General features: G+C 43.4%; 1 protein-coding gene across 1 annotated transcript in view; it reads left to right on the forward strand.

Moving 5' to 3' along the window:
* FKBP9 (FKBP prolyl isomerase 9) overlaps window positions 1–23715 on the forward strand; it is a 59802-nt gene that overhangs the window by 4160 nt on the left and 31927 nt on the right. The window lies entirely within an intron of this gene.

The following is a 23715-nucleotide window of genomic DNA, read 5'->3' on the forward strand; positions in this document are numbered from 1 at the left end:
ATATCTTCTTTCAGTTCCTTCTTTAGTTGGAAAACAATGAAGAATTTTCTGTTGGTGCTAATGATGATTAACATTTCCCACTAGAACAAGTTGTCTAATATTTTCTATCCTCTAGGGATGGCAACCACTGTGAGGCTGTGAGGGATAGTGGAAAGAGCACAGAGGAGCTGCTGTCCATTCAGCAAACGTTTATGTAGCGCCTACCCCTGAGAACTTGTACCCTTCCTGTACTTGTAGCTTACAGCCTAGGCAATTGCAACATAGTGTGAGAAGTATAGTAAAAATAAGAGCATATACTTACAGAACATTGATTATGTACCTTTAAATATTTTAATTCATTTTACCTCACAAAATTGTGAGCCAGGTGCGTTATTACAGACGAAGAAACTGAGGCTTAGAAAGTTCAAGTAATTTGCCCAAAGTACTTAGCTACTTAAATCGTGAAGTGGGGATTTGAACCTGGGACGTTTAGTGCCTGAATCTATGGTCAATGATGTATAGTCTATTCACATACGTGATAGAAGAAAGGCTAGAGCTATGGAAACACACGGAAGACTTGATGTAGTGTGTGTGGGAGTAGGATGGGGAGGATTGTCAGGATGGGTTCTCAGAGCAAGTGAATGCTGGGATAAATCCTGAAGGATGGGTGAAATTTACCCAGGAGGAGTGGAAGGTTGAGGATTTGGGAAGGTGGTGGGGAGAAGAAAGAGTTTGGTTGGCAGTGGGGGGAGCATATGCAGAGGCCTGGATGTGTATTGGGGGAAGTGAAAGCTGTTCAGTATGCCCAGGCTTGGGGTGGGAATAGGGAAGTGACCGAGGGGAAAAGAAGAGATGAGAGGAAGCTAGAGATTCCAGAAGGCTGGGGCCAGCTTTGAAGAAATCTTGCCTATCTGGCTGTGGAGTTTGGACTTTGTCTAAGGACAGTGAAAAGCCATTGAAGAGTTTTAATATGGAGGGAGTGATTAGACTTTCATTTTACAAAGGTCCCTGTGGCTGCGATGTGGAGAATGGAGTAGAGGGGGCAGGGAGGAGGGTGCGGAGACTGTGCAGGCCTCCTGAGAGCTGGTAGTGGCCTACCCTTGAGTAGTGGCAGAGGCCACAGAAAAGTATTTATTTAGGAGGTAGATCCGGTGATGGCTAGCTGGGAGGCAATGATGGAGAAGTCAAGGGCCACATCTAGCTGTCTGGGTCACTGAGTAGATCGTGGGGCTGTTAAAGAAATTGGGGCCAGGGGAAGTGGTGTGGAAGGAGTTCAGTTTTGGCCATCTGAAGTTTCAAGTGCTATATATCCCCAGATACTAGTAGATTGTGGATTTGGCACTAGGGAATGAGATTTGACTGGATATGAGGATTTGGGAAGGTGGTAGATGACTATGGGGCCTTGGATGATGTGCAGGTAAGAAGAGGGCTGCTATGGAAGGAGCCCCTGGACCCCAGAGATTTAGGGCCAAGTAGAGGAGAAGGTGTGGCCAAAGGACTTGACGTGACAACGATTTAGTGTGGTGTCTCATAGGCCAAGGGAAGAGAGGGCATCCAGATTGACTAAATAGTAACGGTGTAAATGGGAAAATGCCTGTGAGAGGTGGTGTTAGAAAGCATGGCATAGTTCATGTTGGATTTGACAAGAAGGAGGTCTCTGGTAACATTGATGTGAGCCATTGCAGTGGAGTCTGGAGTCCAGTTGAAGCCAGAGGCATTGAGTTGAGGTGGTGAAGGTGAGGAAGTGTGGACAACTCAAGAAGTTTGGCTGTGAAGGGAAGGACTGAGATAAGGCCGTAGCTGGAGGGGGATGTTTGGTCCAGGAAGATGTGTTTGTGTTTGTTTTTAATGATGGAGGGACCTGAGCATGATTAATGGTCAAAGAAGGATCTAGAGATGAAGATAGAGGTTGGAGATAGAAAAAAGGGGAGGGAGCCCCTGAGAAGCCAGGAAGGGGTGTGATCCAGTGGACAGATGGAGGCTTAGCCTTAGCCAGTGTTGTATCAAGAGGAAAGGATGGTGATGGGTGCAATGCAAGTGAATTTTCAATTTGGTGGTGATGGGCGTTAAGGGAGTTCCTATCAGATGCTTTGATTCCCTTCGAGTGACCTTAGCCATGTTAACCAGTCTTTTCACCAGTAGACTGAAGTTTACATTTCCCCTGTAGGCTTTGGCCAGGGTTAAGAGAGAGAGAGAAAATGGTTATACTTAACTAACATCTGTAATACAACCAGATCCTATGTACACCTCTAAGTATAGTGAAATTGCCAGTCCTTTAGACAGATTTTGAGGCAGACCTATGTCAAAGGAGAAAATATACCACTGTTAAAGTAGACTTTATTTAAAGGGATTATTGTAAGGGAGGATAAAGGACTAAGGCAAGGGAGAGAAGGAACACCGAAGTAGGAGAGTTCTGCTGCTGTGGAGAGAGACCAGCTCCTACTCCCCCAGGCCAAACAACTATAAAGTTTTTAAAAGCAAGTTGGCGGTGCGGTCGGTCACTGGGATAGGTGAGTGATTTACTGAGTTTGCAATTAAGGCCAATACTGTTTTCTTTTCTTATGAAAAGGCCACCTGGATCCTGAGAGACCCTGGAGGAGGAAAAGGGAGATAAGGGATTAGGTACCTGGAGGTTGTAGATTGAGGGAGAAAGGATGGTCAGGAACATAAAGCAGGGAGAGACCTGTCTAAAGTTTATTTGAAGAAGCCCTGGTGGCGCAGTGGTTAAAATGCTTAGCTGCTAACTGAAAGGTCGGTGGTTCGAATCCACCCGCCACTTCTCGGGTACAAAGACATGCTGATCGGCTTCTGTAAAGGTTACAACCTTGGAAACACTATGAGGCAGTTCTACTCTGTCCTGTAGGGTTGCTATGAGTTGAAATAGACTCGGTTGCAGTGGGTTTAAAGTTTACTTTGACAGAGGAGATCATTAAGTCTGCCTTGCTCAGTTGTTTGCTGCAAGCCATCCTATGGAACAAAAAAAAACGGTGGGGAATTTCTTTAACCATCATTGTTCTCCAGGTTCATGTTGTTGGGTGCTAAAAGTGCCTATTGAAGTTAATTCTGACTCATAGTGACCCATGTGACAGAGTTTTCTTCACTGCAGTCTTTGCAGAAGCAAATTGTCATGTCTTTCTTCTGGGGAGTTGCTAGGTGGGTTCAAATCAGCAACCTCTTGGTTCGCAGCTGAGCCCTTAACCGCTGCACCAGCAGGGCTCCTTTCCAGGATCATTGAGCTTGGGTAAAACTTAAACTTAAAAATTAACAGGGGACTGGAGTAGGTAGCATTTATTTAATTAACCACACTTTGGATAGCACTTACTGTGTGCCACTGGGCCATTATCTCCTTTAGCAAAGGAGAAAATGGAGGCACAGAGAGTTTTAACTCTCCCAAGATTGCACAGCTTGTAAGTGCTAGAGCAGGGATTTGAACCCAGGTTGTCTGGATTCTGTGTCTGGGCCCCACGCTGCCTCTTTGTGCATGAGGGAGATAGCATGTGTTCATTGTCTGGCATATAGTAGGGGCCTATTATGGGTTGAATTGTGTCACTCAAAAATGTGTGTCAACTTGGCTAGGCCATGATTCCCAGTATTATGTGATTGTCCACCATTTTGTCTTCTGATGTGATTTTCCTATGTGTTGTAAATCCTATCTCTATGATGTTAATGAGGCAGGATCAGAGGTAGTTATGTTATTGAGGCAGGACTCAATCTACAAGATTAGGTTATATCTTGAGTCAATCTCTTTTGAGATATAAAAGAGAGAAGTGAGGAGAGGAGGGGGACCTCATGCCACCAAGAAATTAAGAGCCAGGAGTGGAGCTCATACTTTGGACCCGGGGTCCCTGCACTGAGAAGCTCCTAGACCAGGGGGGAAGATAGATGACAAGGACCTTCCCCCAGAACCGGCAGAGAGAAAGACTTCCCCTGGAGCTGGCACCCTGAGTTTGGACTTCCAGCCTCCTAGACTGTGAGAGAATAGATTTCTGTTGGTTAAAGCCATCCACTTGTGGCATTTCTGTTATAGCAGCTGTAGATAACTAAGATAGGGCCTCTAAGAGTTTCTTTCTGAGGCCTTCATTCCTGTGGGAATTTATGAAGTGTTAGGGCGTGACTTTGATATTCCCTCATAAAATGCTTGGAGAGGAGAAATCCAGGTGTTTGGGCTGGCTTGAAGGTTTTGTTGGGAAGGAAACGGTGGTTGTCACCCTGGTCAGAGACAAATCATAAAGGAAAGCTCTCTTTCCACAGAGCGTTCTTCCTTCTATCTGGCACTGGGGGGCAGCTGGTGCCCCTTCAGCTCGTGGGCATCCTTAGTTGCCAGGAGGCCCAGCCGGTGAGCCCTTGGCTACTGGCGTGGGCATGCTTTGTGTTTCAGAGACTCCTGGGGCTCATTAATGTGCTCCTGTGGCTGCTGCTCCAGCCAGAAGGAGAAGAAGGCAGCTCTCCTCACTTTCCAGCACTGGGGGGTCCTTCTCAGCCACTCCTGATTTCAGCTTTTTAGGAGTTCCACAGCATTGCCAGCAGTAGGGTAAGGGTGATGATCCTCTTTGCTCTGATTTTCTTCTGGGAACTCAGAGTTGGCATGTCTCTGATCTTGAAGCAGGAAAAACCAGTGCATGGTTGGTGCATTCATAGCATCCAGGACTGTCTGCAGGCAGTTAGGGTCTAGGCATTCAGTGAATATTTGTTGTGTGCCTACCACATGCCCTGCTGGGAACACAGAGTTGTAGATGCTCTAACACAGTGGTGTTCAAACTGTGTGCGTGAGAATCACTTGGAGGGCGTGTTAATACAAGATTTCTGATTCAGTAAATCTTGGGTAGAGGCTGAGAATTTGCTTTTGTAACAAGTTCCCGGGTATTGCTGATGCTGCTGGCTTGGGGACCACGTTTTGAGAATGACTACTAATTTTAAAACCCAGCCTGGGTGGCTGTCTTGGTTATCTAGGGCTGCTATAACAGAAATACAACAAGTGGGTGGCTTTAACAAACAGAAATTTGCTTTCTTACAGTTTTGGAGGCTAGAAGTCCGAATTCAGGGCTCTGGCTCTGGGGGAAGGCTTTCTCTCTCTTGTTGGCTTTGGGGGAAGGTCCTTTTCTCTTCTGAGCTTCTGCTCCTGGGTGATCTTCACGTGGCTTGGCATCTCTCTTCCCCCATCTCTGTTTACTGGCTTGCTTGTTTAATCTCTTTCATATCCCAAAAGAGGTTGATTCAGGATACAGCCTACACTAATCTTGCCTCATCAACATAACAAAGACAACCCTTTCCCAAATAGGATTATAACCACAGGCATGCAGATTAGGATTTACAACACTTTTTTTTTGGGGGGGGGGGACATAATTGAATCCATAACAGTGGCTCAACTGGTTTGTTCTAGACTACTAGCCTAAAGAAGGAGCCTTGCTCGCATAGTGGTTAAAGCGCTCGGCAGACAGTTTGAACCCACCAGCTGCTCCAAGGGAGAAAGATGTGGAAGTCTCCTTCTGTAAAAATTACAGCCTTGGAAGTCTTATGGGGCAGCTGTACTCTATTATAGGGTTACTTTTTTTTTTTTTATGAGTCAGAATCGACTTGGCAGCAGCGGACTTCTGCTAGCCTAAAGGTTGGTGTTTGAACCCACCAATTGGCATGGCAGAAGAAAGGCCTGGTGGTCTGCTTCAGTAAAGATTACAGCCAAGAGAACCCTGTGCAGCAGTTCTACTCTGTAACACATGGTATTGCCATGAGCCAGAATTGACTTCACTATAGTGGGTTTTGGTTTGGTCTGGTTTAAAAGAATCAGGCTCAAAAAAAAAAAAAAAAGAAAATCAGTCTTGTTAACAGAGATTGCCTTCTTTTACATATTCATTCATTCATTCCTTCAACAGATGCGTACTGAGTACCTACCGTTCTCAGTGCTAGGGATATTGTTAGCTGCCGTAAGTGGATTCTCATGCATAGTGACTCCATGTAACAGAGTAGAACTGACCCAAAGGGTGCAAACCCACTGGCCACTCATAGGGAGAAAGATGGGGCATTCTGCTTCTGTAAAGATTTATAGCCTTGGAAACCCTGTGGGACAGTTCTGCTCTGTCCTATAGGGTCACTATGAATAGGAATCGACTCCACTGCAGTGGATTTGGTTTTGGCTGGGTTAATCTTTAGGGGAGGAGATTGCCAGGTCTTTATCCTGCAAAGCCACTGGGAGGGTTCAAACAGCCAAGCTTTCGGTTAGCAGCCAAGTGGTTAACTGTTGTGCCACCAGGACTCCTTGCTGGGAATATACCAGCGAGTAAAACAGAAATCCCTGCCCTCGCGGAGCTTACATTCCAACGGGGATGTGGGGAAAGACACACAGTGAATTATATATGGTAGATTAGAAGCTGGTGAGGGCTGTGGTAAAAAACAAAGCTGTGAGGGGAGATGAGGTGAAAGGCCCAGGGAGGTAGATGACGTTGATCACACAGCTAATAACTGCCCTCCCAACTCTGGACTGATACTTCCTTAGGCCTCACACAAATCAGCCAGCACCCAGAAGGTGCAATGAAGAGTGGTAGACATGGATGCCTCCCTCTACCATTCCCAAAGAGAGAGGGATTCTTCCAGCTGAAGCCATAGGGAAGGCTTTGGGGAGGCACTGACAAGTTGGTCTTTGAGCATGGATGAGATTTCATTCCTTGAGGTGGGGAGGGTGTTTAAGAAAGAGTAAATGGAGGGCCAGCGAGGCCTGGACATGAGCAGTGTGCTCAGGGAGCAGCAAGAAGCCCCGATGTTTGGGTCAGGAGGTGGAAGACCCAGAGCTGGAAAGGTGTGTGAGAACCAGTCCGTAGAAATCCACACAATTGGGCTGGGGATTTTGGACTTTATCTGGTACGTTTTGTATGTTTTTGTGCAGAGGAGTGAGTGGATGAATTCAGGTGGGGGCTTTGGGAAGACTGCCAGCGTGAGTAGGAACCTTAGAGATGAGCTTCACTGGGGCCTTATTTGTATACTCATGCATTCATTCAGCTTCTAGTGTTCTCACTTCGAGGCTATAAACCAAACCAAAAAACCAAGCCCGTTGCCATTGAGTTGATCCCGACTCATAGTGACCCCACAGGACAGAGTAGAACTGCCCTGTAGAGTTTCCAAGGAGCAGCTGGTGGACTTGAACTGCCAACCTTTTTGGTTAACAGCTGAGCACTTGACCACTGTGCCGCCAGGGCTCCTCGAGGATGTAGCAGAGAATAAAACAGACAAAATCCTTGCTCTCAAGTCGGGGTGGAGGAGGGCACAGAAACACATTCCAGCTGGCTTAAGCAGAAAGGAGAGGGAATTTATTGGAAGGATCCTTCTGATTCCTATTGAAGGTCCAGGATCATGAATTTTCTGCATCTCCCCAGGGGCCTTCATTCTTCCCCTGCCTCCCTGAAGGGAGAGCCCAAGCAGGCTTTCTGTGCTGTGCACGACCTGTTAGGGCCAGCACCCAACATGGACTTCGTGGAATTGATCCCAATTCCAGTTTCGGGGAGGGAACCTGACTGGTCCAGTTTGGCTCAGGTGTCCACCCTAAAAAAAAATACCAAACCTATTGCCGTTGAGTCGATTCTAACTCATAGTGACTCTACCGGACAGAGCAGGAGTGCCCCGTAGAGTTTCCAAGGCAGTGATCTTTACCAAAGCAGATTGCCACATTTTTCTGCCAAAGAACAGCTGGTGAATTTGAACTGCTGACCTTTTAGTTAAGCAGCCAAGCTCTTAACCACTACACCACCAGGGGTCTGGCATCTACCCTAGTTGAAGGCAAGTCACATGATTCTAAGGTGGGTCCTGGGCTCACTCCTGCAGTATGGCTGGTTCCCAGTGGGCTGAAAGCACCCCTGATGGACCGGAGGGGGACAGTGGTGGCAGGGAGACTGGTCAGGACACTCCTGTCACGTGCAGAAAGTATAGAGTGTGAATCTGCACAGTAGCTCTTCTGTGAAAAAAGGCTATGATGAAAGAGAAGCTGCTGGTTGGATGTTAGTGAAGTGAGGCTTGGCCAACTTCAGGCAAGGAGCCTAGCCTGGGGCTGATTTTTCTTGTTCCCATCTCCTGAGGCCGTTGGCAGGCCTATCCAATGCCCACTGTGTGGACTTACTGGCAGTGCTTTTAATTTTCCGTTGTGGGTCATTGCGAGCAACTACACATTCTTATTGATGATTTAATTTGGCTACATTTTTCTGGGCTGAGCACTTGTATAAAATTAGAATTACTTATAGGGATCTGAGATTTTAATGTATGCGGTTGCTTAAAAGTAGAAATCCATAACAGCAATATCACAGTTTTACTTTGTTTTGTACTGTTTCCCTTTTAATGGTATTTTAACGTGCCAAAGACCAGCCAAGCCAAGTGTTCATATTTCATGGTCTGATCCTTGGTGGAGATATGAATGGGTATGTTCCCTCTCATCTCCCTCCTTTCCACTCCTGCTCTCTGCCCGTCTCTCTCCTCCTTCACCTTCTCTCTCTTCTTCCCTTGCAGCATTCTCACATTTGTCTATCTGGGTAGCAGACAGGTAGTTTGCCAGTTCATTAACTGCCTGTCTCCCCCTGCCAGGTCTCATTAGCTGCTGGTAAAGGTTGTTCTTTGAGGGAAATATTCTTGGTCTCAGAGGGTCTGGGAAGCCCAGAGTCACCTTTGGGAGTTTGTCGGGGTAGGGAGAGAGGTGGGAGGCAGAAGAGCTAGAGTTGGCTTCCCCTCTTTCACGTCTGCAGCAAGGCCGGGGTTTAGGAGGAGTGTGGAACTCTGCCACGGTGGGTGTGAGTCTCAACTGGAACATCCCTGGGCTGGACAGCCAGCTAGAGTGAGTTTCTTCTTTTTTATTAGATTTCATGCGCGTTTCAGTCCCATTCACCAAGGGCTTCACGGGACCGCAGTCCTCAGGTCAGGCAGGTCCCATGTGAATCAAACACAAGTCGACCCGAGACTGGACCAACTCTGAAGCACCCAAAGGCAGGCTCTCGTGTCCAGCGGCCTTGCTTTGTTATTACCTCCTGTTAATGAGTTCTCAAAATGTGATGTCTGTTTAATGTATTCTGGAAACCCTGGTGGCATAGTGGGTAAGTGCTACAGCTGCTAACCTAAAGGTGGGCAGTTCAAATCTGCCAGGCACTCCTTGGAAACTCTATGGGGCAGTTCTACTCTGTCCTATAGGGTCGCTGAGTCAGAATTGACTCGACGGCAACGGGTGTGGTGTTTTTTTTTTTTTTTTGGTTAATGTATTTTTTTTTTTTTTTTAAGTAATATTTTATTGTGTTTTTGGTGAAAGGTTTACACAGTTTAGATTCTCATTCAACAATTTCTACGCAGATTGTTCAGTGACAGTTATCTTCTGCATAGTGCGTGAACATTCTCATCATTTCCGTTTATATTCAGTTTTTAATTGTTTAAGCTGAACCTAAAACTGGCATTGAGAGTGAGCTGACTTCCTCTCGTAGTTGATATGGGCTTCAATTCTGCTAACCACAGGACAATTTTCTCTGCCCTCTGTTAGGGCCATTTTCCCTTTGTCTCTAGATTTGAATTAATCTGGGCAGCAGGTAGTACAAATGTATGGTAATTTTTCCTAAGAGTTTCTAGATTAATTTAATGTTTAAAAAGTAATACATATACACAGAGTTTTTCTGGAAAAAGGTTAAATAATTGTATAAAGTTTGAAATGATGGTTGCCAATCTGCTAGGAGTGGGGAAGGGGCTCTGGGGTGGGGTCTAGCTGTTCTGAGTGCTGCCTTTGAACCAGTGCCCCCTTTTTAAGTACCAGACTCCCCCTCTCCCCCCGCACCAGCTCCCACCACTCTGGAATCTCTTGTGGGCTCTGGGAGGTACCCTGACCCCACCCTGGCCGGATACCGTGTTGCACACACCTAGATTCAGTTTCTTCCCTTCTAGGTCAGTTCCTACTCCTCCATTCCCTTTTCATCTTCCAGCATTGTGTTGCCATCTCTTGACTGCAGTGGACTCCTATCTAGTTCTATAAGTTTACATTTTTAGAAAGAGAAATTTTAGGAGCTTGGGGAAGGAATGAACTTAGGGGGCCTTAGGGAGAAAGTGTGTTCAGTTTGACACATGTTCTTTTAAAAGTTCATTCTCACTGGAGATTTAAATCTAGGTTTAGAAATAGAGCCATAGTATTTAGGCTTTAAGAATATATCCACAGGGGTAGTTACTTATCCTGGGGAATGTGCCACAAGATAATGTGTGTTTTTGTGTAGGCAGCTTAGTGAGTTGAATATGATGGGTTTTATTTACATCATGTCTCCCGTCTTAGTGGTCATTGGATTAATATTTTGAAGAGCCTCATTGGAGGGGAGGGTAGCCACCTCCCCTCAGGTCTTCCAGGGCAGGGGGAGGTAGCATTGTCAGGGGGCGATTGAAGGGTCTACAGTGATGAGTGAGCAGGGGAGAAAAATAAGTAGCTGGAGAGGAAAGGGGGGTGTTGCATGTGCTGGGTAATTTCCGTTTGCCTCTTTAGGTCCACTCATTTACTTTTTCCATTTGCTCTTTGCTCTGGAAGGCTGACTTGTATGAATATGTGTGTGTTGTCTTGTTGTTGTTGTTGCTGCCATCAAGTTGACCCTGACTCATGGAGACCCTGTGTAAAAAGGAACAACATGCTGCCCGGTCCTGCACCATCCCCCATGATCGGTTGTGGATCAAACCACTGTGATGCATAGAATTTTCATTGGCTGATTATCTGAAGTAGGTCACCAGCCCTTTTCTTCCTAGTCTGGAAGCTCCACTGAAACCTGTTCAGCCTTACAGCAACACACAAGCCTCCACTGACAGACGAGTGATGGCTGTACATGAGGTGCATTGGCCAGGAATCGAACCCTGGTCTCTCACATGGAAGGCAAGAATTCTACCTCTGAACCATTGTAGGGAATTGAGTTCCTTTATGTGGCGTTTTGCCTTGGTTCTTTGGAAAAACAGCTTGAGAGGTTTTTCCCCAAAGCCCTGAGGAGTTACCTTTGCCCTAGTTTCCTACCCCAGAGGGTTTGTTACTTTTCTCCAGGTTAATTGACATTTCCTGGGTAAGCTGTAAACAACTTGTGCTTTGACACTTTTTGTCTGCCCCTGGGCTGCAGCCTGCCCTGTAATTGGTCCATGTTATGTACCTTGCAAAGATTGGTCAATACACTTAGGCAAATAAAGTGACAATAGCCTACTATGCAAATAAAATGTCTGTGGCCTACTAAAAGGGGATTGGGCAGTTTGTGGCCCTGGTCGGAGGGCCATGCCTTGAAATTTATGGGGAGTTTGCTTATATATGTAGCCAACTTCACAGAGTTTGGTAGACAAAGAAACAAGAGAAAAGGCAAGGAGCGAGAAGAAGCAGAGAGAGAGAGGAGAGGAGAAACATCCTAAAAGAGGTGTAACATGAGTCAAGCGCTGTGGCTTAGGCTGGGTCCTTTAGAGAAGCAAACCAGTGAAGTGTCTAAAGAGAGAGAGATTTTATATCAAGAAAATGGCTCACAAGGTTGTAGAGGCTGGAAAGCTCCAAGTCCGTGGGTCAAGCTGGAGGTCTCCGGCTCATGTAGCTTCAGGGGCTGGTGAACCCAAGATCCTGACTGTGGAGGCTGCACAGTTGAGATGGGTGTGTATGGCAAAGAGAAGAGACTGCTTTCTTGCATGGTTGAGAGGAACTGAGAGAGCTGTCCTGCCCTGAAGAAGGGAGACTTTGCCTATATGCTAACTGATCCCTGAATTTTAGCGTGTTGGTCCTGTTCTGAGTTGCACCCTGTTACTTCCTTCATAAACCACTGAACTGTAAGTATGGTCTGTGAGTTCTGTGTGGACATTGCAACGAATTATCAAACCCAGCAGAAAAGTAGAGAGTGCTGTGGGGAGGACGGCTGGTGTCAGAATTGGCAAAAAGTTTGGAGAGTGGAGGTATCAGCCTTGGGCTCATCTTGATTCTCATTATCCTCCCAAGAAGTTCGGCAGGTTCTGATGCTACTACTACCATTTACAACCACCAGTGCCCACACATGTGCATGTTATATCGTATTTATCTCAGTGACCGTCTTGTCATCTGACCTCTGATGGGGTTCAGCCGATGGGACATCAGCAGGAGTTGGAGGGAGGGAGGTGAGCAAGGTGGAGGTGTTTATTTCTCTGGCTCCCTGCCTGTAAGGGCACCAGAGGCTGCACACTATGAGCAAAGGCACCAGCTCCAATCAGGTGGTGTTCAGCTCCTCTCCCTCTACCTGGGTCCTTCAGGCCCAGGTGTGGCAACAGCACCCCCTGCTGTAGCCCCAGAGGTACTACACTGTCTCTTGTGATTCCCTGTACAGCACACATACCTTTGCACACAACCCTTTGGTTAAAGTTTTTGACTAGAACTGCCCAGTTTGGCTGTACCATCTGTTTGCCGCAGGACAACTGTAAAGGGTGTAAATCAATCAGATGCTGGCACAGGCTGTGTAAAATGCTTATTCTAGTCTTGCAGAAGTAATTTTTATTGCCAGTTCTGGGCTTGATGCCGCACATGAATCTATGCCTGTTGGGCTGATCAGCGTAAGTTTGTGCAGAAAAATGATTTTTCCAGGTGATCAGAGGATTAAGCAATAGATAAGACTGGTTTTGTCTTGCTAGATCCTTGTGTGTTTAAATGTGTACCTTTTCTTTCAGAAAGGATTTTTTTGTTTTTGTTTTTAACACTTTGCTGCTTAGTTGTTCACAGTACATAGGTAGTCATCAAATGAAGAAATAAATACTGCGAGGTAACAGCAACTTGCATGTACCATCTAGGAGACCCTCTGATGGATGGAGGGTAAGATTTGATTTGGACAGTCCAGGGTCGAAGCTTTTTCACATTTGGTGAAATTTGTGAGCTTGAGAAATTTTTTAATCTCCAAGGAACCTGAGTATCATAGCGTCCACTTTAAATTGTTGTATGAGGACTGAATGAGGTGGTATACGTTAAAAGTTTTGTTGCTTAGTTTGGCACTGTGCCTGATACATAATAAGCACTCTCTAAAATTTTTTTTTTTTTTAATTAGAAGTTATTATTAAAAACTCACATTAAATTAGGAAATTATATCCAGATTATGTGAATAGAAAACATAGCTTCCAGCCTGTGCATTGTTGCCGTTTGGACATATTCTTGGCCTGGGGAGTCTTTGAAGCCCTGAGTTCTAGTCCTTTATTAATGGTGCAGATGGTTAATGCATTTGGCTGCTGAAGGTTGAAAGTTCGAGTCCACCCAGAGGCACCTTGGAAGAAAGGCATGTCGATCTACTTTCAGAAAAATCAATCAGTGAAAACCCTACGGACCACAGTTCTACTCTGACACCATGAGTCGGAGTTGAGTCAGCCGCAGCTGGTTGCTTAGTTGATGATGGTTCAGTGTATGGTGAGGCCTCAGCCAAGTGAAATTTAAGAGCTGGCATCCAGGGGGCCCCTGGACATACAGGGTGGAGGTGTAAAGCCCCCTTGGGCACAAAATTGACCATGTGTTTTTGTCCTCTGCTTTGTTGGCCTGAACTTGGAATCCTGCTGTTTACTGACCTTGGAGAAAGGAAGACTGCTAAAATGGTCTGTAAAACTAGGAGGAGAAATGGAAGCAGGGGGCGGGGGGTGGGGGCAGATCTGAGGAAGCTGCCCTAGGCTGGGGTGGTGAGGTAGACCGTGCTGTTCTCTCAAGCTGTTCTTTAGGGAAAATGAGGAAAAGGTGGAAGCAGGTTACAAGATGAAGGCTGGCATATTCTAATAAGGTAAAGCCCAGCAGCCCTTAAAATTTTATTGTATATGGGACAACCAGAACAGAATTAATGAAAATGTTGACACGTTGGGAAAAATGTAACCAACGTCACTGAATAATTTATGTAGAAATTACCAAATGGAAATCTAATCTTCTGTGTAAGCTCTCACCAAAAACACAACAAAATATTATTTACAAAATTAAAAAGAAATCTATAGCCCACTGCTGTCCAGTCAATTCCGACTCACAGTGACCCTACAGGACAGAGTACAACTGCCCTATAGGGTTTCTAAGCCTGTATCTTTATGGAAGCACACTGCCATATCTTCTTCCCTTGAAGTGGCTGGTGGATTGAAACTGCTGACCTTTCAGGACCTTTTGGTTAGAAGCCAAGTTCTTTAACCACTGAGCCACCAGAGCTCCTTAAATACTACAGAAAGAAAAATTTTTTTTTTACTGAGCAAAGTTACATGATCATTTGTAAAGTTAGGAGAGAATAAAGGAGAAAACAAATCATCTGAAACCCCCTACATGTTGATTCCCCTTGATAATATTTTCATGAATTTCCTTGTGAGTTTTTTCATGTGCATTTATCTATCTGTAATTTAAAAGCGGATTATTTCCAAGGAGGTGGGGCCAAGATGGTGGAGTAGTCAGATGCTTCCAGTGATCCCTCTTTCAACAAAGACCCGAAAAAACAAGTGAAACAATTATACATATGACAAGCTAGGAGCCCTGACCATCAAAGGCAAAGTTAGAAAATGGACTGAATGGCAGGGGGAGGGAGAGATGGTTCCAAAGCGGCAAGTAGCTGCCGGACCTGACTGGCGGGAACCAGCGACCCTCAGGCATGATCCTCTGGAGTGACTGCGGCAGGTCTGGCAGTAGTGTTCAGCTTGGGGTCTCCTCAGGGAGAGACAGTGAGCTGCACGGTCTGCTCACACCTCTGGAACTAGAGAAGTACTTAGCAAAAGTGAAGTACTTGCATTTATTTTACCTTGCTCCTAACACCCAAGCTGGCTTCAGTGGCTGTTGATTTCCTTGAGCCTGAGATAGGTTCTGCTGCATGTCCTGAGCCACTCTCCTAGCCTTGGAGAAGGAATAAATTAACAATTGGGAGGAAAGATAATCTGCTAGTTCCACTAAGCTGGAGAGCTCAGGACAGAAGCAGCTCCTGTCTATGCACAAACAATCCGTGGACTTTGAATATCTTTCACCCCTGCATGGACCAGTGTGGGCCCATTTCAGGAGATTAGGCCCTAGTTACTGAAACAGTATATGTGCTTGAGATCTGACTTCAGCTGTTACAGCTGTGTGGTAGAGAGGTGGGTTTTTGATGTTTGACACCACTTTGCCTGTGAAACAGGGTCCTCACCTACCCATATTAGGGAGCTGAGAACTGGTGGCTCCACCCACGTCACCCAGCCACCTGAGACGAGTCCAAGGATAGGTGGGGCCTCCCAGTCCTTACAACCAAAAGCATTGCATGCTCATGGTCTGGCTGCAGAACCCACCCACCTGTGTGCTCTAGGGATCAGGGACATGCTTTCCTCACACTGGGGGGCGCCTGTCAGCCACCTGTCTTGTTCAGAGTGTGATACCCTGCTGCAACCAGATACCTGTATCTACACCAATCACCCTGCCCCTCTAAGACTATAGGACAAAACCTGTACCACACACTTGATCAACAACTACCTGGGGACCTGAGTTGAATCCATACAAGAAAAGTGAATGGACTCCTAGGCTCATATACCTGGTAACAGCTTTAGCCATCTGGTGACAGGACGTTAGAGCTTCAAAGGGGCAAATAATCCAGCTAGCTCACTCAAGCAGCCTATTTGGGCATATCAAAACAAAACAAAGCAAGAAGCTAGGATACACTAAGCAAACAAAGTAAATACAATAACTTATAGATGGCTGAGAGACGATAGTCAATATCAAATCAAGTAAAGAAGCAGACCACGATTGCTTCAGCGAACTCTCAGAATCAAGGAATCTTCCAGATGAAGATGTTTTCTGGGAATTACCAGCTGTAGAATACAAAATATTAATATATAGAACTCTTCAAGAGATCTGGAAGGAGATCCAGCAAAATGCGGAACAAGCCAAGGAACACACAGATAAAGGAGTTGAAGAAATCAAAAAGGTTATTCAAGAACATAATGAAAAATTTAATAGGCTGTAAGAATCCATAGACAGCAATCGGAAATTCAGAAGATTAGCAATAAAATTACAGAATGAGACAATAGAACCTTAGAGGAGCAGAAATGAGGAAATGGAAGGCAGAATTAGTGAGATCGAAGATAAAACACTTGGCACCAATATATTCAAAGAAAAATCAGATAAAAGAATTAAAAAAAAATGAAGAAACCCTAAGAATCATGTGGGACTCTCTCAAGAGAAATAACCTACATGTGATTGGAGTACCAGAACAGAGAGGGAAAACAGAAAATACAGAGAGAATTGTTGAAGGTTTGTTGGCAGAAAATTTTCCCTGATTTCGTGAAAGATGAGAAGATACCTATCTAAAATGCTCATCGAACCCCACATAAGGTAGATCTCAAAAGTCACCAAGACATAATCATACTTGCCAAAACCAAAGTTGAAGAGATTTTAAGAGCTGCTAGGGATAAACAAAAAGTCATCTACAAAGAGGAGTCAACAAGAATAAGCTTGAACTCCTCAGCAGAAAACATGCAGGCAAGAAGGCAATGCGATGACTTATGTAAAGCATTGAAGGAAAAAAATAGCCAGGAATCATATATCCAGCAAAACTGTCTCTCAAATATGAAGGTGAAATTAGGACATTTCCAGATAAACAGAAATTTAGGGAATTTGTAAAAACTAAGCCAAAACTCAAGAAATACTAAAGGGAGTTCTCCGGTTAGAAAAGCAATAATATCAGATATCAACCCAAGACTAGAACACAGGACAGAGCAACCAGATACCAACTCAGATAGGGAAATCACAAAAATAAATCAAGATAAAAAATGCTCAAAACAGGGAAACAGCAATGTCATTATATAAACAATGATAACATTAAAACAATAAAAAAAAAAAAAACCTACTGCCATAATAAAGAGGGACTAAAAAAATGTAATCATACATCTTTCATATGGAGAGAAAGTCAAGGTGATATGAAGAAGTAAAAGTTTGTTTTAAACTTAGAAAAATATTAAGGGAACCACAAAGGAGACTAACAACCCTAAACATCAAAATAAAATACAAGAAAAACACTCAGCAAAAACAAGATCAACAGCAGCAAATAAGAGGAAAAGACAGTGTATAAAGATAAGTTATTCAGCACAAAATATTAAGTGGGAAAAAAACTGTCAATGACACACAAAAAAAGACATCAAAATGACAGCACTAAATACCTATCCATAATTACGCTGAATGTAAATGGACTAAATGCACCAATAAAGAGACAGCGAGTGGCAGAATGGATTAAAAAACACAGTCTGTCTGTATGCTGCCTACAGGAGACACATGTTAGACTTAAAGATGCAGACAAACTAAAACTCAAAGGATGGAAAAAAAATATATGGAGCAAACAACAATCAAAAAGAGCAGGAGTGGCAATATTAATTTCTGACAAAATAGACTTTAAAGCTATATCCACCACAAAGGATAAGGAAGGACACTGTATAATGATTAAAGGGACAATATACCAGGAGGATAAAACCATGTTAAATATTTATGCACCTAGTGACAGGGCTTCAAGATACATAAAACAAACTCTAACAGCATTGAAAAGTGAGATAGACAACTCCACAATAACAGTAGGAGACTTCAACACACCACTTTCAACGAAGGACAGAACATCCAGAGAGAAGCTTGATAAAGACACAGAAGATCTAAATGCCACAGTCAACCAGCTTGACCTCATAGATGTATACAGAACACTCCACCCAACAGCAGACAAATATACTTTCTTTTCCAACGCACATGGAACATTCTCCAGGATAGACCATGTTTAGGTCATAAAGCAAGCCTTAGCAGAATCCAAAACATCGAAATATTAAAGTGCATCCATAAAAGTAGAAATCTAATAACAGAAAAAGCAAGGAAATCAAACAGTTGGAAACTGAACAACACCTCACTCAAAGACAACTGGGTTATAGTAGAAATTAAGGACGGAATAAAATTCATAAAATCCAATGAGAATGAAAACACTTCATATCAGAACCTTTGGGACACAGCTAAAGCAGTGCTCAGAGGTCAATTTATAGCAATACATGCACACATCCAAAGAGAAGAAAAGGCCAAAGTCAAAGAATTATCCCTACAACTTTGACAAGTAGAGAGCAACAAAAGGAACCGTCAGGCATCAAAAGAAAGCAAATAATAAAAATTAGAGCAGAATTAAATGAAATAGAGAACAGAAAAACAATTGCAAGAGTTAACAAGACCAAAAGCTGGTTCTTAGAAAAAATTTACAAAATTGATAAACCATTGGCCACACTGACAAAAGGAAAATAGGAGGGGAAGCAAATAACCCGAATAAGAAATGAGTTGGGTGATATCACAACAGACCCAACTGAAATTAAAAGAATCATATCGTATTACTATGAAAAATTGTACTCTAACAAATTTGAAAACCTAGAAGAAATGGATGAGTTTCTAGAAACATACTATCTACGTAAACTAACACAGACAGAGGTAGAACAACTAAATAAACCCATAACAAAAGAAGGGATTGAAAAACCCTAACAAAAAAAGAAGGCCTGGCTCTAATGGCTTCACTTGAGAGTTCTACCAAACTTCCAAAGAAGAGTTAACACCACTACTACTAAAGGTATTTCAGAGCATAGAAAAGGATGGAATACTCCCAGACTCATTCTATGTAGCCAGCATATCCCTGATAATAAAACAACCCCCCAAAATTTATAGACCTATATCCCTCATAAACTTAGGTGGAAAAATCCTCAACAAAATTCTAGCCAATAGAATTCAACAACATATCAAAAAAATAATTCACCATGATCAAGTGGGATTCCTACCAGGTATGCAAGGAAACCTCGGTGGCATAGTGGTTAACAGCTGTGGCTGCTAACCAAAAGGTCAACAGTTCAAATCCACCAGGCACTCCTTGGAAACCCTATGGGGTAGTTCTGCTCTGTCCTATAGGGTCGCTATGAGTCGGAATCAACTCAGTGGCAAAGTGTTTATGCATGGATGGTTCAACATTAGAAAAACAATCAGTGTAATCCATCATATAAATAAAACAAAAGACAAGAATCACATGATCTTATCAATTGATGCAGAAAAGGCATTTGACAAAGTCCGACACCGATTGATGATAAAAACTCTACGCAAAATAGGAATAGAAGGAAAATTCCTCAACATGATAAAGGGCACTTATACAAAGCCAGTAGCCAACATCTTCCTAAATGGAGAGAGTCTGAAGGCATTCTCCTTGAGAACGGGAACCAGACAAGGATGCCCTTTGTCACCATTCTTATTCACCATTGTGTTGGAGGTCCTAGCCAGAGCAATTAGGCTAGAAAAAGAAAGAAAGGGCATCCAGATTGGTAAGGAAGCAATAAAAATATCTGTTCGCAGAGATCTTATACACAGAAAACCCTAAAGAATCCTCAAGAAAACTACTGAAACTAATAGAAGAGTTCAGCAGAGTATCAAGATACATGATAAACACAAAAATCAGTTGGACTCCTCTACACCAACAAAGAGAACTTCGAAGAGGAAATTACCAAATCAATACCATTTATAGTAGCCCCCAAACAGATAAAATACTTAGTAATAAATCTAACCAGAGATGTGAGAGATCTACGCTAAGAAAACTACAAGATATTACTGCAAGAAACCACAAGAGACCTACACAAGTGGAAAAACGTACCTTGCTCATGGATAGGAAGAGTCAACATTGTAAAAATGTCTGTTCTACCAAAAGCGATCTGTAGATACAAATGCAATTCCAGCCCAAATTCCAGCAACATTTTTTAATGAGATGGAGAAACAAATCACCAACTTCATATGGAAGGGAAAGAGGCCCCCAGATAAGTAAAGCATTACCGAAGAAGAAGAACAAAGTGGGAGACCTCACAAAGCCTGAGTTTAGAACATATACTTCCACAGTAGTCAAAACAGGCTGGTACTGGTACAGCAACAGATACATAGACCAATGGAACAGAATTGAGAATCCAGACATAAATCCATCTACATGTGAGCAGCTGATATTTGACAAAGGCCCCAAAACAGTTAAATGGGAAAAAGACAGTCTTTTTAACAAATGGTGTTGGCATAACTGGATATCCATCTGCAAAAAAAGGGAAATAAAACCCATACCTCACATCATGCACAAAAACTAACTCAAAATGGATCAAAGACCTAAATATAAAATCTAAAACTATGACGATCAGAGAAGAAAAAATAGGGCCAACGTTAAGAGCCCTAATACATGGCATAAATAGTATACAAAACATTACTAACGATGTGCAAACACCGGAAGAGAAACTAGATAACTGGAGCTCCTAAAAATCAAACACCTATGCTCATCCGAAGACTTCACCAAAAGTGTAAGAAGGTTACCTACAGACTGGAAAAATGTTTTTAGCTAACGACATTTCCAGTCAGCATCTGATCTCTAAAATCTACTTGATGCTGCAAAAACTCAACCACAAAAAGACAACCCAATTAAAAAATGGGCAAGGGGTATGAACAAGCATTTCACTTAAAGAAGACATTCAGGTAGCTAACAGATAACATGAAGAAATGCTCACGATCATTAGCCATTAGAGAAATGTAAATAAAAACTACTCTGAGATTCCATCTCACTCCAGCAAGACCGGCATTAATCCAAAAAACACAAAACAATGAATGTTGGAGAGGTTGTGTAGAGAGTGGAACATTTATACGCTGCTGGTGGGAATGTAAAATGGTATAACCACTTTGAAAATAGATTTGGTGCTTCCTTAAAAAGTTATAAATAGAACTACCATACCATCCAGCAGCTCCACTCCTTAGAGTATATCCTAGAGAAATAAGAGCCTTAACGTGAATAGATACATGTACACCCGTGTTCTTTGCAGCACTGTTTACAATAGCAAAAAGACAGAAGCAACCAAGGTGCCCATCAATAGATGAATGGTTAAAGAAATTATGGTACATTCACACAATGGAATACTATGCATCGATAAAGAACAGTGACGAATCTATGAAACATTTCATAACATGGAGGAACCTGGAAGGCATTATGCTGAGTGAAATTAGTCAGATGCAAAAGGACAAATACTGTATAAAACCACTATTATAAGTTCTTGAGAAATAGTATAAACTGAGAAGAACACATTCTTTTGTGGTTACGAGAGGGGAAGGGAGGGAGGGTGGGAGAGGGTTATTTACTGATTAGTTAGTAGTTAAGAACTACTTTAGGTGAAGGGAAGGACAGTACTCAATACAGGGAAGGTCGGCTCAGCTGGACTGGACCAAAAGCAAAGAAATTTCCAGGATAAACTGAATGCTTCGAAGGTGAGCGGAGCAAGGGCGGGGGTTTGGGGACCATGGCTTAAGGGGACTTATGAGTCAATTGGCATAATAAACTCTATTGTGAAAACATTCTGTATCCCACTTTGAAGTATGACGTCTGGGGTCTTAAATGCTAACAAGCGGCCATCTAAGATGCATCAATTGGTCTCAACCCACCTGGATCAAAGGATAATGAAGAACACCAAGGTCACACGATAATTACGAGCCCGAGACAGAAAGGGCCACGTGAACTGGCGACTTACATCATCCTGAGACCAGAAGAACTAGATGGTGCCCGGCCACAACCGATGACTGCCCTGACAGGGAGCACAACAGAGAACTCCTGAGGGAACAGGAGATCAGTGGGATGCAGACCGCAGATTCTCATAAAAAGACCAGACTTAATGGTCTGACTGAGACTAGAGGAATCCCGGCAGTCATGGTCCCCAAACCTTCTGTTGGCCCAGAACAGGAACCATTCCCGAAGACAACTCATCAGACATGGAAGGGACTGGACAATGGGTTGGAGAGAGATGCTGATGAAGAGTGAGCTACTTGTATTAGGTGGACACTTGAGACTGTATTGGCATCTCCTGTCTGGAGGAGAGATGGGAGGGTAGAGAGGGTTAGAAACCGGCAAAACGGTCACGAAAGGAGAGACTGGAAGAAGGGAGTGGGCTGACTCATTAGGGGGAGAGTAAATGGGAGTATGTAGTAAGGTGTATATAAGCTTATATGTGACAAACTGACTTGATTTGTAAACTTTCACTTAAAGCACAATCAAAGTTATTTAAAAAAAAGTTAGAAATAGAACTACCATACCATCCAGCAGCCCCTCTCCTTAGAATATATCCTAGAGAAATAAGAGCCTTTATGTGAATAGGTATATGTACACCCATGTTCTTCGCAGCACTGTTTACAATAGCAAAAAGATGGAAGCAACCAAGGTGCCCATCAATGGATGAATGGCTAAATAATGGTATGTTCGAGTCGGAATCAACTCGACGGCAGTGGGTTGGTTTGTTATATTCACACAATGGAATACTATGCATTGATAAAGAACAATGATGAATCCATGAAATATCTCATAACATGGAGGAATCTGGAAGGCATTTTGCTGAGTGAAATTAGTCAGTTGGAAAAGGACAGATATTATATGAGACCACTGTTAAACAAGAACTCAAGAAATAGTTTAAACAGATAGAAAATACTCTTTGATGGTTACGAGGCACTCAGCTCTGGTCTCCGAGTTCTGCTGCTGCTGTTTCTCTGCCGCTGCTTCTCACCATCTGCACTGTCTCCCATGTTACATCTCTCCTTGGTTCCGTCTGAGCCCTCACCAGGATCGTCGTTAATGTCCATAATTCCACCAACAGTCTTTTCAAGGCAATTTAGGCTTTTACTATTATAAAAAAAAAAAAAAAGGCAATTTAGGCCTTTACTATTAGGCACCTTAAAACTCTTCCAGCCTTTACTCATTCACGGTTTCAAAACTGCTTCCACATTTTAGGTATCCTAGAGCAGCATTCCACTTCTAGTCCCAGATTCTGTTGTAGTTATCTAGTGCTGTTATAACAAATATCACAAGTGGGTGGCTTTAACAAACAGATTTATTTTCTCACAGTCTACCCGCCCACTGCCGTCAAGTCGATTCCGACTCATAGCGATCCTATAGGACAGAATAGAACTGCCCCGTAGAGTTTCCAAGGAGCACCTGGCGGATTCGAGCTGCCAACCTCTTGGTTAGCAGCCGCAGCATTTAACTACTACGTCACCAGGGTTTCCTTTCACAATCTAGGAGGCTAGAAATCTGAATTCAGAATGTCTGCTCCAGGAAAAGGCTCGCTCTCTCTGTCAGCTCTGGGGGAAGGTCCTTGTCATTACTCCTCCCCTGGTCTAGGAGCTTCTCAGCTCAGGGACCCTGGGTTCAAAGGACATGATCCGCTCCTGGCTCTTCTTTCTTTGTAGTAATGAGGTCCCTCTTGTCTCTGCTCTTGTCTCTGCTCTCCTCTCTCTCTTATATCTCAAAAGAGATTAACTCAAAATACAACCTAATCCTGTAGATTGTGTCCTGCCTCATTAACATAACTGCTTCTAATTCTGCTGCATTAACACTATAGAGGTTAGGATTGACAACACATAGGATTAACAGATCTCAAAATGGTGGACGACCACACAGTACTGGGACTCATGGCCTAGCCAAGTTGATACACATTTTGGGGGGACATAATTCAATCCCTAACAGGTGAGTTATGCCAATGCTTAACTAACTAGATTTTCTGGTAATATTTAAGTTAATTTAAAAATTCCAACACTGCAGGTACCGTCCAGTGACCATGTTTCTTGTGTCTGTAATTACTTATCAGGCTTTTTGTTTTGATGATTAAAAAATTTTTTTTGTTTATTTTGTTGTTTAGAATATATACTGCAAAACATACACCAGTTCATCAACAGGCTTTTTAATGTGCAGTGATCTCCCTCTGTCCACGGGTATGCTTTTCTAGGTTGGTTTCACCCAAGGGTACCCTCAAAAGAAAGGCCTG

Source organism: Loxodonta africana, chromosome 8, assembly GCF_030014295.1.
Source record: "Loxodonta africana isolate mLoxAfr1 chromosome 8, mLoxAfr1.hap2, whole genome shotgun sequence".
Lineage (NCBI taxonomy): Eukaryota > Metazoa > Chordata > Mammalia > Proboscidea > Elephantidae > Loxodonta > Loxodonta africana.